This window comes from Orcinus orca, chromosome 12 (genome assembly GCF_937001465.1).
Source record: "Orcinus orca chromosome 12, mOrcOrc1.1, whole genome shotgun sequence".
Lineage (NCBI taxonomy): Eukaryota > Metazoa > Chordata > Mammalia > Artiodactyla > Delphinidae > Orcinus > Orcinus orca.
The window spans coordinates 46,326,727-46,342,359 of record NC_064570.1 but is presented as its reverse complement, the minus strand read 5'-3'; the positions used below and the strand labels follow the sequence as shown (position 1 = coordinate 46,342,359).

The window sequence follows — 15,633 nt, the reverse complement described above, 5'->3', positions numbered from 1 at the left end:
CTTCAATGCCCATTGACCACCAACTCCGAGAAATCACACCAAGCTTTCCGAGTTGCCTCTTTAAATCATTTCTCACTACTCCTGAGGCATAAAAAGACTAGCACCACCCCCATGAGACCACAGCACCTCCATGTTTCTCCAAATAAATCCTCTCTTAAGCCTTCAACTTCCATAATTAAATTATTGGTCTTTGGTTATATAGCCAGGAGGTGGGTGATGTGTTGAGTTCTTGGATACTTGGACACTTTCTTTGCAAGTTATGCAGATGGTCTAGCACTTTACTATAGAATAAGGGGTCAGTTATCATCTATTCTCTTGAGACCCCAACCAAAACTGATAAACAAAGGGTCCCATTTTATATCTTATTACATAAGCATTGCCACATTCTTTCTAAAGTGGATATTTTTCACTGTCACCAACAGTATTTGAAGATGTCCATCCTCACCAGTATTGGATGCTTTTATTTGTCAACTCTATACTTCATTAATAGCTAAAAAACTACTAATAGAAATATCCCACTTCTTTTATTATTTATGTATGCATATGACCTCTTTGTCTAAAGTATGTACAGTGTTTACATATTTATATATAATTTAAAAGTATAATACCAATGAGCTTAGACAATTTTTCATTTCTTTTATCACTAGATAACTTAAACATATGATTTTTAACCAAAGACAAAATAATTTAAGTCCTATATCCAGTTACTTATGCTAGTCTTGGTGTTTCTTTTGTGTGCCTGTACGAAATATGTATATTTCCTTTGTAAAACTTCCAGAAATTTATTTTCAATATTTTCTTTTTTTAACTTATTATTTTTTCTTATATCACCATAGTTTATTTATAAAAACTGAGAAATTAACAGTGGTATAAAACTACTAAAGGAAGTCTGGACTTTCTTGATATTTTATCAATAGGTTTGCCAACTAAGGTCATTTTTCTTTTCCAATATTCCAGGACACAACATTACATTTATTTGCCATATGTATCACATAATTTTTTTGCTAATAATAAATTACCACATAATTTAGCATCTTAAAATTACACACATATTGTCTCAAAGTTTGTGTGGGTGAAGAATCCAGATGTAGATAATGTGCAAGGATAAAGTTTCAACAGAAGGCTCAAGGAAGATTACCCTTCCAAACTCACATGATGGTTAGAATTCAATTACCTGCAGTCTGTTGGACCAAGGGCCTCTGTTCCTTACTGGCCATTGTCTAGAGGTTGCATTCAGTTCCTTGCCATGTGGGAAAGTCACAGTTCCTGCCCACACACATGAGCAGGGATTAGAACACAAAGTGGTATACCAAGAAGTGGGGATCATCGGGTACCATCTTAGAGTCTACCCGCTACCTCAGGTATTCTCCCAATCTGCAACACTTTCTCAGTCTTCACTTATTTTTCATGCACTTTACCCTTTTGAAAAGTACTGGTCAAATATTTTGTAGAATGTTCCAAAATGTGGATTTGTCGCATGTTTTCTCATGATTATGCTAGTGATATGGATTAATTTATACACTTATATTTATCTAAGTTTGAAGATGAGCAAAGCTGAACAGTATGTTATTTGGAAATAGAAATGTAGAGAGAAAAATAATAAGAAGAAATAAAGGAATGATGAATAGAGACTTCAAAATAATAATAAATAACACCTTCAGTGGGTAGGGAAGAGGATGAAGTTGGGGATATGCATACAGGGAATATTACAATATTGCTAATGTTCTTTATATTAAGCTCAGGAATGACTTCTCAAAAATAAACTTTTAAAATTTAGAACAGTTTTAGATTTATAAAACAGTTGTGAAGACAGTACAGAGATATATTTCAGAAATATACATACACCCGACACACATTTTCACTTCACCAATTTTTTTTTTTTCTTGCGGTACGCGGGCCTCTCACTGTTGTGGCCTCTCCCGTTGCAGAGCACAGGCTCCGGACGCGCAGGCTCAGCGGCCATGGCTCACGGGCCTAGCTGCTCCGCGGCATGTGGGATCTTCCCGGACTGGGGCGCGAACCCGTGTGCCCTGCATCAGCAGGCGGACTCTCAACCACTGTGCCACCAGGGAAGCCCCACTTCACCTATTTAATCATCCTCTTTCTCAAGCCCCTGGTAAACACTAATCTGCTTACTATCTCTATAGTTTCCCCTTTTCCAGTGTCATATAAATGGAATCACACAATATATGGTCTCTTCAAACTTCTTCTTTCCTTTAGCTGAATGCCTTTAAGACTTGTGAAGTTTACCTCACTGTGCATAAGTTTGCATTTCCCTAATGGTCAAAGGTTTTGAGCATCTTTTTATGTGCTTACTATATGTATATATCTTCTTTAGAGAAATATCTATTCAAATTATTTAACTATTTTTAATTGGAATATTTGATTTTTTAATTTTTGAGTTGTAAGAGTCCTTTATATATTCTGGATAAGACACTCTTATCAGCTTTATAATTTACAAATATTTTATCCCATTCTTTGGGTTGTCTATTCACTTTCTTGATAGTATGCTTTGAATCACAAAAGTTTTAAATGCTGATGAAGTTCAATTTATTTCTTCTGTCACCTGTCCTTTTGGTGTTATAAACTAGAAACCATTGTTTAACTGAAGGTCATGACAATTTACTCCTGTGTTTTATTCTAAAGTTTTAGCTTTTATATTTAAGTCTATGTTCCACTCTGAGTCAATTGGTATATGGTGTGAGGTTGGAGTCCAACTTGCGTGTGGATATCCACTTGTCCTAGCAACATTTGTTAGAAAAATAATCCACATTGAATTGTCTTGGCAAACCTGTAAAATCAACTGGCCCAAATGTAAGGATTCGTATTTGGTAACTAAATTCTATTCCATCGATCTATATGTTTAGCCTTATGCTAGTGCCACAATGTCTTGATTATCATAGCTGTATGTGAATTTTGAACTCAAGAATGGTAAGTTGAGTACTCCAAATTTTGTTCCTTCTCAAGGTTATTTTGATTATCCTGGATTCCTTGCATTTTCAATTAATTTTATATCAGCTTGTCAATTACTGAAAAAAAGAGGCAACTGGAATTTTGACACAGATTCATTGAATCTGTTGCTCCATTTGGAAAGTATAGTTACCTTAACAGTATGAGGCCTTCTGATCAATGAACCTGGGATTTTTTTCCCATTTATTATGTCTTCTTTATTTTCTTCCAACAATATTTTGTAGTTTTCTATGTACATGTCTCATGCTTATTTTGTTAAGGTCATGCCTAAATATTTTATCCTTTTTGATGGTATTTGATTTTATTTTATTTTTTAGTTTACTCAGATTTTATTCTGTTGTGAGGATGGAAGTGACAACTCCTGAGCTCTTTTTTTTTTTCCAAAACTCACACACACACATAGAGATAAATAAACTGACACCAAGCATTGTAAATGGATGACCACAACAAGAGCAACAATGATTGCAATTACCAAATGCAAAACATGCTCATACTATGTCATGATATTGACATTCAGTCCAGTAATCCTCCACTGTAACAGCTCCTTTACTTTGCAGTGAAAATTGATTTCTATATTTTTTGCCTCTGAGTCCTTGTGGGATTTTTTTTTTTTATTCAAACAGAAAGACACCAAAATTATAATCATCCTCATCAGTTCACTCAGTCCCATGTAATTCATTTTTTTTCATCTTGATCTTTTGTTAGCATTTTTATGAATTCATCAGTTTTCCATTAGAGTTCTGAAAATGCATATTCATTTCTGTTACCAGAAACCTGTACTTGTCAGTCTTTTCCATGAATTCCTTAAAGATGAAACCCTTTTATAGGAACATTTTTGTGAAAGCGTCAGAGTACACCCAGAACTGTCTGTAAATGACAAAAGACTTAAAAATGACCATGGTTAAAGATTTGATGAAAGTTCATAATAATGCAATTGACAAGGAAATGTAGTTACTTCTGAGATATACATTTTAAAGTAATAACTTGAATTATGACTTATAACATTATACCAAAACATATAAGATTTTTAGAAATTTCATGTAATGTGTAGAACATTTATATTAACATATTTCTATACAAATAACCCAAAGAAAGCTTAGTGTTAGTTTTTTTGTTTGTTTTTTTATACTACAGGTTCTTATTAGCCATCAGTTTTATACACATCAGTGTATACTTGTCAATCCCAATCGTCCAATTCAGCACACTACAATTGCCACTCCACCGTGGTTTTCCCCCCTTGGTGTCCATACGTTTGTTCTCTACATCTGTGTCTCAACTTCTGCCCTGAAAACCGGTTCATCTGTACCATTTTTCTAGGTACCACATACATGCGTTAATATACGATATTTGTTTTTCTCTTTCTGACTTCACTCTGTATGACAGTCTCTAGATCCATCCATGTCTCAACAAATGACTCAATTTTGTTCTTTTTTATGGCTGAGTAATATTCCTTTGTATATATGTACCACAACTTCTTTATCCAGTCATCTGCCGATGGGCACTTAGGTTGCTTCCATGACCTGGCTATTGTAAATAGTGCTGCAATGAACATTGGGGTGCATGCGTCTTTTCGAATTATGGTTTTCTCAGGGTATATGCCCAGTAGTGGGATTGCTGGATCACATGGTAATTCTATTTTTAGTTCTTTAAGGAACCTGCATACTGTTCTCCATAGTGGCTGTATCAATTTACATTCCCACCAACAGTGCAAGAAGGTTCCCTTTTCTCCACACCCTCTCCAGCATTTGTTGTTTGTAGATTTTCTGATGATGCCCATTCTAACTTGTGTGAGGTGATACCTCATTGTAGTCTTGATTTGCATTTCTCTAATAAATAGTGATGTTGAGCAGCTTTTCATGTGCTTCTTGGCCATCTGTATGTCTTCGTTGGAGAAATGTATATTTAGGTCTTCTGCCCATTTTAGGATTGGTTTCTTTGTTTCTTTAATATTGACCTGCATGAGCAGTTTATATATTTTGGAGATTAATCCTTTGTCCATTGATTCATTTGCAAATATTTTCTCCCATTCTGAGAGTTGTCTTTTCATTTTGTTTATGGTTTCCTTTGCTGTGCAAAAGCATTTAAGTTTCATTAGGTCCCATTTGTCTATTTTTGTTTTTATTTCCATTACTCTAGAAGGTAGATCAAAAAGATCTTGCTGTGATTTATATCAAAGAGTTTTCTTTCTATGTTTTCCTCGAAGAGTTTTATAGTGTCCCGTCTTACAGTTAGGTCTTGAATCCATTTTGAGTTTATTTTTGTGTATGGTGTTCGGGAGTGTTCTAATTTCATTCTTTCACATGTAGCTGTCCAGTTTTCCCAGCACCACTTATTGAAGTGACTGTCTTTTCTCCATTGTATATCCTTGCCTCCTTTGTCATAGATTAGTTGACATTGGTGCATGGGTTTTCTATCTTGTTCCATTGATCTATGTTTCTGTTTTTGTGCCAGTACCATATTGTCTTGATTACTGTAGCTTTGTAGTATACTATGAAGTCAGGGAGTCTGATTCCTCCAGCTCCATTTTTTTCCCCTCAAGACTGCTTTGGCTATTCGGGGTCTTTTGTGTCTCCATACAAATTTTAAGATGATTTGTTCTAGATCCGTAAAAACTGCCATTGGTAATTTGACAGGGATTGCACTGAACCTGTAGATTGCTTTGGGTACTATAGTCATTTTCACAATGTTGATTCTTCCAATCCAAGATCATGGTATTTCTCTCCATCTGTTGGTATCTTTAATTTCTTTCATTGGTGTCTTATAGTTTCTGCATACAGGTCTTTTGTTTCCCTAGGTAGGTTTATTCCTAGGTATTTTATTCTTTTTGTTGCAGTGGTAAATGGGAGTGTTTCCATAATTTCTCTTTCAGATTTTTCATCATTAGTGTATAGGAATGCAAGAGACTTCTGTGCATTAATTCTGTATCCTCCAACTTTACTACATTCATTAATTAGCTCTAGTAGTTTTCTTGTGGCATTTTTAGGATTCTTTATGTATAGTATCATGTAATCTGCAAACAGTGACAGTTTTAATTATTCTTTTCCAATTTGTATTCCTTTTATTTCTTTTTCTTCTCTGATTGCCATGGCTGGACTTCCAAAACTATGTTGAATAATATTGATGAGAGTGGACATCCTTGTCTTGTTCCTGATCTTAAGAGGAAATGCTTTCAGTTTTTCACCATTGAGAATGATGTTTGCTGTGGGTTTGTCATATGTGGCCTTTATTATGTTGAGATAGGTTCCCTCTATGCCCACTTTCCGGAGAATTTTTATCATAAATGGGTGTTGAATTTTGTCAAAAGCTTTTTCTGCATCTATTGAGATGATCATATGGTTTTTATTCTTCAATTTTTAATATGGTGTATCACATTGATTTGCAAATATTGAAGAATCCTTGCATCCCTGGGATAAATCCCACTTGATCATGGTGTATGTTCCATTTAATGTGTTGTTGGATTCTGTTTGCTAGTATTTGGTTGAGGATTTTTGCATCTATATTCATCAGTGATGTTGGTCTGTAATTTTCTTTTTTTGTAGTATCTTTGTCTGGTTTTGGTATCAGGGTGATGGTGGCCTCATAGAATGAGTTTGGGAGTGTTCCTTCCTCTGCAATTTTTTGTAAGAGTTTGAGAAGGATGGGTATTAGCTCTTCTTTAAATGTTTGATAAAATTCCCCTGTGAAGCTATCTGATCCTGGACTTTTGTTTGTTGGAAGATTTTTAATCACAGTTTCAATTTCATTACTTGTGATTGGTCTCTTCATATTTTCTGTTTCTTCCCAGTTCAGTCTTGGAAGGTTATACCTTTCTCAGAATTTGTCCATTTCTTTCAGGTTGTCTATTTTATTGGCATAGAGTTGCTTGTAGTAGTCTCTTAGGATGCTTTGTATTTCTGCGGTGACTGTTGTAACTTCTTCTTTTTCATTTCTAATCTTATTGACTTGAGTCCTCTCCCTCTTTTTCTTGATGAGTCTGGCTAAAGGTTTATCAACTTTGTTTATCTTCTCAAAGAACCAGCTTTTAGTTTTATTGATCTTTGCTATTGTTTTCTTTGTTTCTATTTCATTTATTTCTGCTCTGATCTTTATGATTTCTTTCCTTCTGTGAACTTTGGGTTTTGTTTTCTCTTCTTTCTCTAGTTCCTTTAGGTGTAATGTTAGATTGTTTACTTGAGATTTTTCTTGTTTCTTGAGGGAGGCTTGTATAGCTATAAACTTCCCTCTTAGAACTGCTTTTGCTGTATCCCATAGGTTTTGGATCATCATTTTCATTGTCATTAGTCTCTAGGTATTTTTTGATTTCCTCTGATTTCTTCAGTGATCTCTTGGTTATTTAGTAACATATTGTTTAGCCTCCATGTGTTTGTGTGTTTTACGTTTTTTTCCCTGTAATTCATTTGTAATCTCATAGCGTTGTGGTCAGAAGAGATGCTTGATATGAATTCAATTTTCTTAAATTTACTGAGGCTTGATTTGTGACCCAAGGTGTGATCTATCCTGGAGAATGTTCCATGCACACTTGAGAAGAAAGGGTAATCTCCTGTTTTTGGATGGAATGTCCTATAAATACCAATTAAATCTATCTGGTCTATTGTGTCATTTAAAGCTTCTGTTTTCTTATGAATTTTCATTTTGGATGACCTGTCCATTGGTGTAAGTGAGGTGTTAAAGTCCCCCACTATCATTTCGTTACTGTTGATGTCCTGTTTTATAGCTGTTAGCAGTTGCCTTATGTATTGAGGTGCTCCTATGTTGGGTGCATATATATTTATAATTGTTATATCTTCTTCTTGGATTGATCCCTTGATCATTATGTTGTGTCCTTCCTTGTCTCTTTTAACATTCTTCATTTTAAAGTCTATTTTATGTGATATGAGTATAGCTACTCCAGGTTTCTCTTCATTTCCATTTGCATGGAATATATTTTTCCATCCCCTTACTTTCAGTCTGTATGTGTCCTAGGTCTAAAGTGGGTCTCTTGTAGACAGCATATAGATGGGTCTTCTTTTTGTATCCATTCAGCAAGCCTGTGACTTTTGGTTGGAGCATTTAATCCATTCATGTTAAAGGTAATTATCGATATGTATGTTCCTATAACCATTTTCTTAATTTTTTTGAGTTTGTTTTTGTAGATTCTTTTCTTCTCTTGTGTTTCCCACTTAGAGAAGTGCCTTTAGTATTTGTTGTAGAGTTGGTTTGGTGGTGCTGATTTCTCTTAGCTTTTGCTTGTCTGTAAAGCTTTTGATTTCTCCATCGAATCTGAATGAGTTCCTTGCTGGGTAGAGTAATCTTGGTTGTAGGTTCTTCCCTTTCATCACTTTAAGTACATCGTGCCACTCCCTTCAGGCTTCTAGAATTTCTGCTGAGAAATCAGCTGTTAACCTTATGGGAGTTCCCTTGTATGTTATTTGTCATTTTTCCCTTGCTGCTTTCAATAATTTTTCTTTGTCTTTAATTTTCGCCAGTTTGATTACTATGTGTCACGGCATGTTTCTCCTTGGGTTTATCCTGTATGGGACTTGCTGTGCTTCCTGGACTTGGGTGGCTATTTCCTTTCCCATGTTAAGGAAGTTTTTGACTGTAATCTCTTCAAATATTTTCTCTGGTCCTTTTTCTCTCTCTTCTTCTTCTGGGACCCCTATAATGTGAATGTTGTTGCATTTAATGTTGTCCCAAAGGTCTCTTAGGCTGTCTTCATTTGTTTTTATTCTTTTTTCTTTAGTCTGTTCTGCAGCAGTGAATCCCACCATTCTGTCTTCCAGGTCACTTATCCATTCTTATCTTATCCGCCTCAGTTATTCTGCTATTGATTCCTTCTAGTGTAGTTTTCACTTCAGTTATTGTATTGTTCATCTCTGTTTGTTCTTTCATTCTTCTAGGTCTTTGTTAAACATTGCATCTTCTCGATCTTTGCCTCCATTCTTTTTCCGAGGTCCTGGATCATCTTCACTATCATTATTCTGAATTCTTTTTCTGGAAGGTTGCCTATCTCCACTTCATTTAGTTGTTTTGCTGGGGTTTTATCTTGTTCCTTCATCTGGTACATAGCCCTCTGCCTTTTCATCCTGTCTATCTTTCTGTGAACGTGGTTTCTGTTCCACAGGCTGCAGGATTGTATTTCTTCTTGCTTCTGCTGTCTGCCCTCTGGTGGATGAGGCTATCTAAGAGGCTTGATGGGAGGGACTGGTGGTAGGTAGAGCTGACTGTTGCTCTGGTGTGCAGAGCTCAGTAAAACTGTAATCCACCTGACTGTTGATGGGTGGGGCTGGGTTCCCTCCCTGTTCGTTGTTTGGCCTGAGGCAACCCAACACTTGAGCCTACCTGGGCTCTTTGGTGGGGCTAATGACAGACTCTGGGAGGGCTCACGCCAAGGAGTACTTCCCAGAACTTCTGCTGTCAGTGTCCTTGTCCCCAGGGTGAGCCACAGCCCCTGCCCCACCCCCCACCGCCTCTGCAGGAGACCCTCCAACACTAGCAGGTAGGTCTGGTTTAGTCTCCCCTGGGGTCACTGCTCCTTCCCCTGGGTGCCGATGCACACACTACTTTGTGTGTTCCCTCCAAGAGTGGAGTCTCTGTTTCTCCCAGTCCTGTCGAAGTCTTGTGATCAACTCCCACTAGGCTTCAAAGTCTGATTCTCTAGGAATTCCTTCTCCTGTTGCTGGACCCCCAGGTTGGGAAACCTGACGTGGGGCTCAGAACCTTCACTCCAGTGGGTGGGCTTCTGTGGTATGTGTTCTCCAGTCTGTGAGTCACCCACCCAGCAGTTATGGGATTTGATTTTACTGTGATTGCGCCCCTCCTACCATCTCATTGTGGCTTCTCCTTTGTCTTTGGATGTGGGATATCTTTTTTGGTGAGTTCCAGTGTCTTCCTGTCGATGACTGTCCAGCAGCTAGTTGTTATTCTGGTGTTCTCGCAAGAGGGAGTGAGAGCCCGTCCTTCTACTCTGCCATCTTGGTTCCTCTGTTATTTTTTAATGATCAAAAATTATTGTGTGTGTACAAAATTGTTTATCTTTTATTTGGATTTTATCCCATTATCTCTAATGTTAGATATTATGCCATTCCTAACATTTGATATTTTTAATTTCTATTTTCTTCTCTCTGTAATTTTTATATTTACCTTTTTGATTAATCTATATTTATTTGAAAACACTGAGGTAAAGATTTTAAAAGGATAAGCAGTTTTTTCCAACATCATTTATTGAATAATCCTGTCCTTCCACACTTGTCAAGTAGTTAATATGTGACTTTCCTATAAATGAAGCTATTTTGAGACTATTATTTTATTTTAGAAAGTACCGAAATTTTGTTTTGTTTTATTTTTTTTTAATTTTTATAGGGGTATAGTAGATTTACAATGTTGTGTTAGTTTCAGGTGTACAGCAAAGTGAATCTGTTATACATATACATATATACACTCTTTTTTAGCTTCTTTCCCATATAGGCCATTATAGAGTATAGCATTCCCTGTGCCATAGAGTAGGTCCTTATTAGTTATCTATTTTATGTATAGTAGTGTGTATGTGTCAATCCCAATCTTCCAATTTATCCCTCCCTGCCTTTTACCCCCCAATAACCATAGGTTTATTTTCTGCATCTGTAACTCTATTTCTGTTTTGTACATAAGTTCATTTGTAGCCTTTTCTTAGATTCTACATATAAGAGATATCATATGATATTTGTCTTTCTCTGACTTCACTCAGTCTGACAATCTCCAGGTCTATCCATATTGCTTCAAATGGCATTATTTTGTTCCTTTTTATGGCTGAGTAATATTCCATTGTATATATGGACCTCATCTTCTTTATCCATTCCTTTTTGATGGACATTTAGGTTGCTTCCATGTCCTGGCTATTGTAAATAATGCTGCCATGAACATTAGGGTGCTTGTATCTTTTTGAATTATGGTTTTCTCTGGATACATGCCCAGGAGTGGGATTGCTGGATCATATGGTAGCACTATTTCTAGTTTTTTAAGGAACCTCCATATTCTCCATAGTGGCTGTACCAGTTTACATTCCCACCAACAATGTATGAGGGTTCCCTTTTCTCAACACCCTCTCCAGCATTTATTGTTTGTAGATTTTTTGATGATGGCCATTCTGGCTGGTGTGAGGTGATACCTCATTGTAGTTTTGATTTGCATTTCTCTAATAATTAGTGACGTTGAGCATCTTTTCATGTGTTTTTTAACCATCTGTATGTCTTCTTTGGAGAAATGTCTATTTAGATCTGCCCATTTCTGACTGGGTGAGTTGTTTTTTTGATATTGAGCTGCATGAGCTGTTTGTATATTTTGGAGATTAAGCCCTTGTCAGTTGCTTCACTTGCACATATTTTTGCCCATTCTGAGGATTGTCTTTTTGTTTCATTTATGATTTCCTTTGCTGTGCAAAAAGGTTTGAGTTTAATTAAGTCCCATTTGATTTTGTTTTTGTTTTCATTACTCTAGGAGGTGGATCGAAAAACCATTATCAGTATTTTAAAACTATTATTGCCTTATAAAATTTGAAAACCTTTGCCATTGACTGTTGGTACTACAGTTAACCCTTAAACAACACAGGTTTGAACCACGGAAGTCCACTTCTATGCACATTCTTTTCAATAAACACATATATGTAGTGTAAATGTATTTTCTCTTCCTTATGATCTTCTTAGTAACATTTTTTTCTAGCTTTATTGTAAGAATAGAGTGTATAATACATATAACTTATAGAACGTGTTAATCAAGTGTTTAGGTTATTGGCAAGGCTTCTGATCAACAGAAGTAGGCTATTAGTAGTTAAGTCCTTGGGGAGTCAAAAGCTATAAGCGTATTTTCGACTGTGTGGGATGGTTGGCACCCCAAACCCCTGTGTTGTTAGAGTCAACTGTATAGAAAAATTAAGAACTAAAGGATTGTGTGTAGAAATGGGATCAGAATAATGGGCAATGTGAAGAAATCCAGTTGATAGAGTCAGAGTCAGTGTATGGACTTGCCATAATCCTGTGTTTTAAAAACTTATTAGGAGTTGGTTTTTCTTCAGCTGATTAGAACTCCCAACAGACAAATTTATTCTGTACCTTGTTGATTATCTGTGAACCTCTGAATGGAAAATCAGTAGATGAATGCACTCAGCGATAGTCTTTATTTAATTTGTGTTCTTCTCCCCATCTACAACCCAACTACATTTAAAGAACTTAAAAGAGTTAGCTCCATACCAGTAAGATCCTCTATGCTATGGATAAAAGCTAAAAATGAAAGCCACGCTCTCTGTCAATACCCCTGGAATAATTTATAGAATAATTTACTGAAGGCTTTCAAGGAGGACTTGGGAAGTAGATTTAGCATGCTGAGTCTGACTTTGAAGTATAAAATGGCAGGCTTGCTTTCCCATTCCTTTTATCTCCTGATAGGTAAGAGTTATGAGTAAATTCAGACACCCAAATAAGGGTAATTAAAATGGAGACCAGAAAACAGGAGCAGAAATGAGCAAATTGTTTAATTTGGGTTTGGGGTAGAATTCTTTTTGAAAAATAATCACTTCTCCCTTTAAATGAATACTTACAAATAGCTAGATTTTAGTGTTGGTACAGGAAATATTGGCTTAGTCTCAACTTCTCTATTAAGAAAAATGTGTAAAATTTAAAGTTTTGGCAATTTAAACACTTTCACTGTGTCATCACTAATCACTTGGCATCTTAGGAAGACTAAAACTGATGATAAAATGAAAAGTATTGGTATTAACTACCAGATATTTTGGGCCAATAGCTCTTGGGGTCCCAGAAGTGATTTGATTCCAAGGCCCTGAAGCCTTTGGTAATTAGTGGGAATTACCACTAGTGGGAATTACCATTAGTGGGACCTGTTTCTCATGGTCATTTCATTTAAAAGACCCGGAAGTGTTCAAGTGGCTTTTTAGGTCCTCTGCAAAATAAGGATAGCTTTTGATGTATTAATGCACCAGAGTAATGCTTATAACACAGAAGATTAATGCATATTAGTGAAACCAAAGGCCAATCTTATATTTAGTCCACTCTAAAGCATAAGATGCACCAGGGAAAGAGGACTTGCCTTTGCTAATATCATTGCTAGCATCTCAAAGACAGTGATGCCCAGAGGAAGCCAATAATCCAGGCAGGTGTGTGCTTGTGGGTAATTGGACAGGAAGAGGAAGGAAGAAAAGGTGTCATAAAAGAAGGAGAAAAAGATAGGAAGAAGAGGGCATTTTGGATGCTTATGAGCAGGGACCTTGATATAACCAAAGGTCAGTCAAGTGGGAAAAATGAGAAATGTCTGTACAATATACTGGTTCTAACTGTATTCCTAATCATCTCTGCAGTAAGATGGAGTCCTTCCTGGTAAGGGACTAAGCCCTTGTACTTTACTTACCCTTCTAGACAAAGTCAAAATTACATTTAGTGCATGTACTGCTTTCTTAGGGGGTAACCGTGAACTTGCACAGAGAGGCACTAGTGGATTTGGCTTTGAGATGCTTATAACACAGCTGATGATGGTAACTGATAAATTGAGTTTAAAACAACTGTCCCTTCAATAAAAAAGTTAAGCTAAATAGGATGGATATTTGTCAACGAAAATAATGTTTGTTGACTAAAGTTTTCCCATTTTAAAGTTCTCCTCTGACAAACTAGAGGCAGAGTCCCTAGTGCCAGAGAAAATCACACACATGAAGAAGTAGCTTCAAGCTTTTACCAAGAGAAGTGTCTTCCCAATTAAGGACGTAATACTAGCATGATGGCAGACATGACTCTAGGTTTTGAAAATCTATCTTAAAGAAGAGATCCAGAAAAGTGATTGAAACATACTTACCTTTATTAGGATGCACTTTTTAGGCTAAGATGTTTTATGATACCAAAGCATTCCCATTTGTAGCACCAAAAATTTAGCATTAGCATTTTCTTTTTCCTTTCAACAGTGTTCTAGAATTTGTTATAACTTCAATATATTCCAAGTCATGTATCAACTTGGCATCTTAGTCTCTGTGAATTATGTGAAAAATGTAGTTTGATCCTAAGCAAAGATTGAATACATACTTCTTTCGTGTGGCTTTTCCTCTTGATTTATATTTCCTTTTTACAACAGATTTTGCTTTTTCAAATCACAGAATCCTTTGGACTGTTCATTTATTTCTCAGGAGCTCTCAGGATCATGTAAGAAATATGTATAGATTTATACAACTTCAGACAAAATTTAAAGAAATTAATGCTATATTCTCTCACTTAATATGTATTAGGTAGATTATTTTAATTCTGAAATTGATCTAAAGTGGCAAGAGAGAAATGCCTGCTTGTATGTTAACAAAATTATATAGGAATGGCATTATATAAGTATGCTACAATTAACTATATTGTAAGTCATAATTCACTATAACATAAACTAGATATTAAGGTTACTAAAGCAATTTTGTATAATAGGGAGATGGGTTCATTCAATGGTTTAGTTTTATTATTCACTATATTTGAATAAGAAAATAAACTCCCCCAGTATACATACAGATAGATCTCAAATTCTACTTCCAACCTGCTTGTCTGGGCAATTTAAAATTCCCTAAACTGGGCAACATAATCTGTTCTATATATACTATTTCAGCACGACAGAACAGAGAAAGGACAAATTTTCTCCCACCACTTTTGAGACAAGTGTCACCCCATTAAAACTATTTGGCTCTTTTATTGTTTTCATGACACTACCCCCCCACAGCTTTTATTCTATCACAGCCAGTGAGCTGGTTTTAGGTTATAAATAGCTGTAAATCTCTTTGGGACCAACTGAAACTTATTTTACCTATATTCTTAGAAAGCTCCATATGGCTAACTTTTGATGTGCTATTTTAATACTTACAAAGGGAATTGATACTATTGGAAAAAATATTTAAGCTATATAACTATACTTCATGGTTAGCATAGTTGGTTATTGATCCCTACCACCTTCATTCCTTGTGTCCTTCCATGGATAGGCACGAGAGAGAGAGAGAGAAATGCAGAGAGAGTTGAGGGAATTCTGCTATCCCACATTTCCTTGAAGTTGGATGGAAGGTCATTATTTTGAACTAATAATTGCTCCTTGGTTTCTCCAACTCCATTAAGCTCAATGGTCTGGTTTAATTTTCTTGGCTGGTCTTCACTCTAAAAATACCTTCTTCTCTTTTTACTTTTCCTTCCCTGATAGGAACAGACAAGGTCTGATTTTAATCCACAGTACATAAAGTTACCAAAAGGAACCAATGAACATTCTATTGGTGAAAAAGAAGAGTGTGATTGCATGGCACATGCAGTGTGGCCAGGCAGATTTTGATGATGTAATTACCAAATTTTACCTCTTTAGTTGGTGTAAAAACTAGGTCTTCAGGAATTAAGTATCCTTTTCACAGGAGATAAGAGGTAGATTTTAGAATGCCAACTTCTTTCTTACTAAACAACTACCTGTGTGTTGGTCTAAATCTGCCCTTAATGTTCTTAAAGGTTCTCACAGATGCTATCTTATGCTGATGCGTCTATATACCAGTTTTCTGTAGTAAAGTCCACATGCATAAAGCAGAGGAGCACAGGGGACAAGAACATGAACTTGATATCTTTTGTCATTATCAAAAGTAGGCAGTGTGAGTTTAAAGCCAGAAAATAATGGCTTTTGCCAAAAAGAGAAAGGTACTCAATTGAATAA

At 36.0% G+C, this 15,633-nt stretch overlaps 1 long non-coding RNA gene across 1 annotated transcript in view; it reads right to left on the bottom strand.

The window, feature by feature from the left end:
- Positions 1 to 8,905, bottom strand: part of LOC125960698 (uncharacterized) — a 43,465-nt gene extending 34,560 nt beyond the window's left edge. Inside the window, exon 1 of the long non-coding RNA XR_007470634.1 lies at positions 1,175 to 8,905. This is a non-coding gene — a long non-coding RNA (uncharacterized LOC125960698). The remainder of the gene's footprint in view (positions 1 to 1,174) is intronic.
- Positions 8,906 to 15,633: the final 6,728 nt, after the last annotated feature.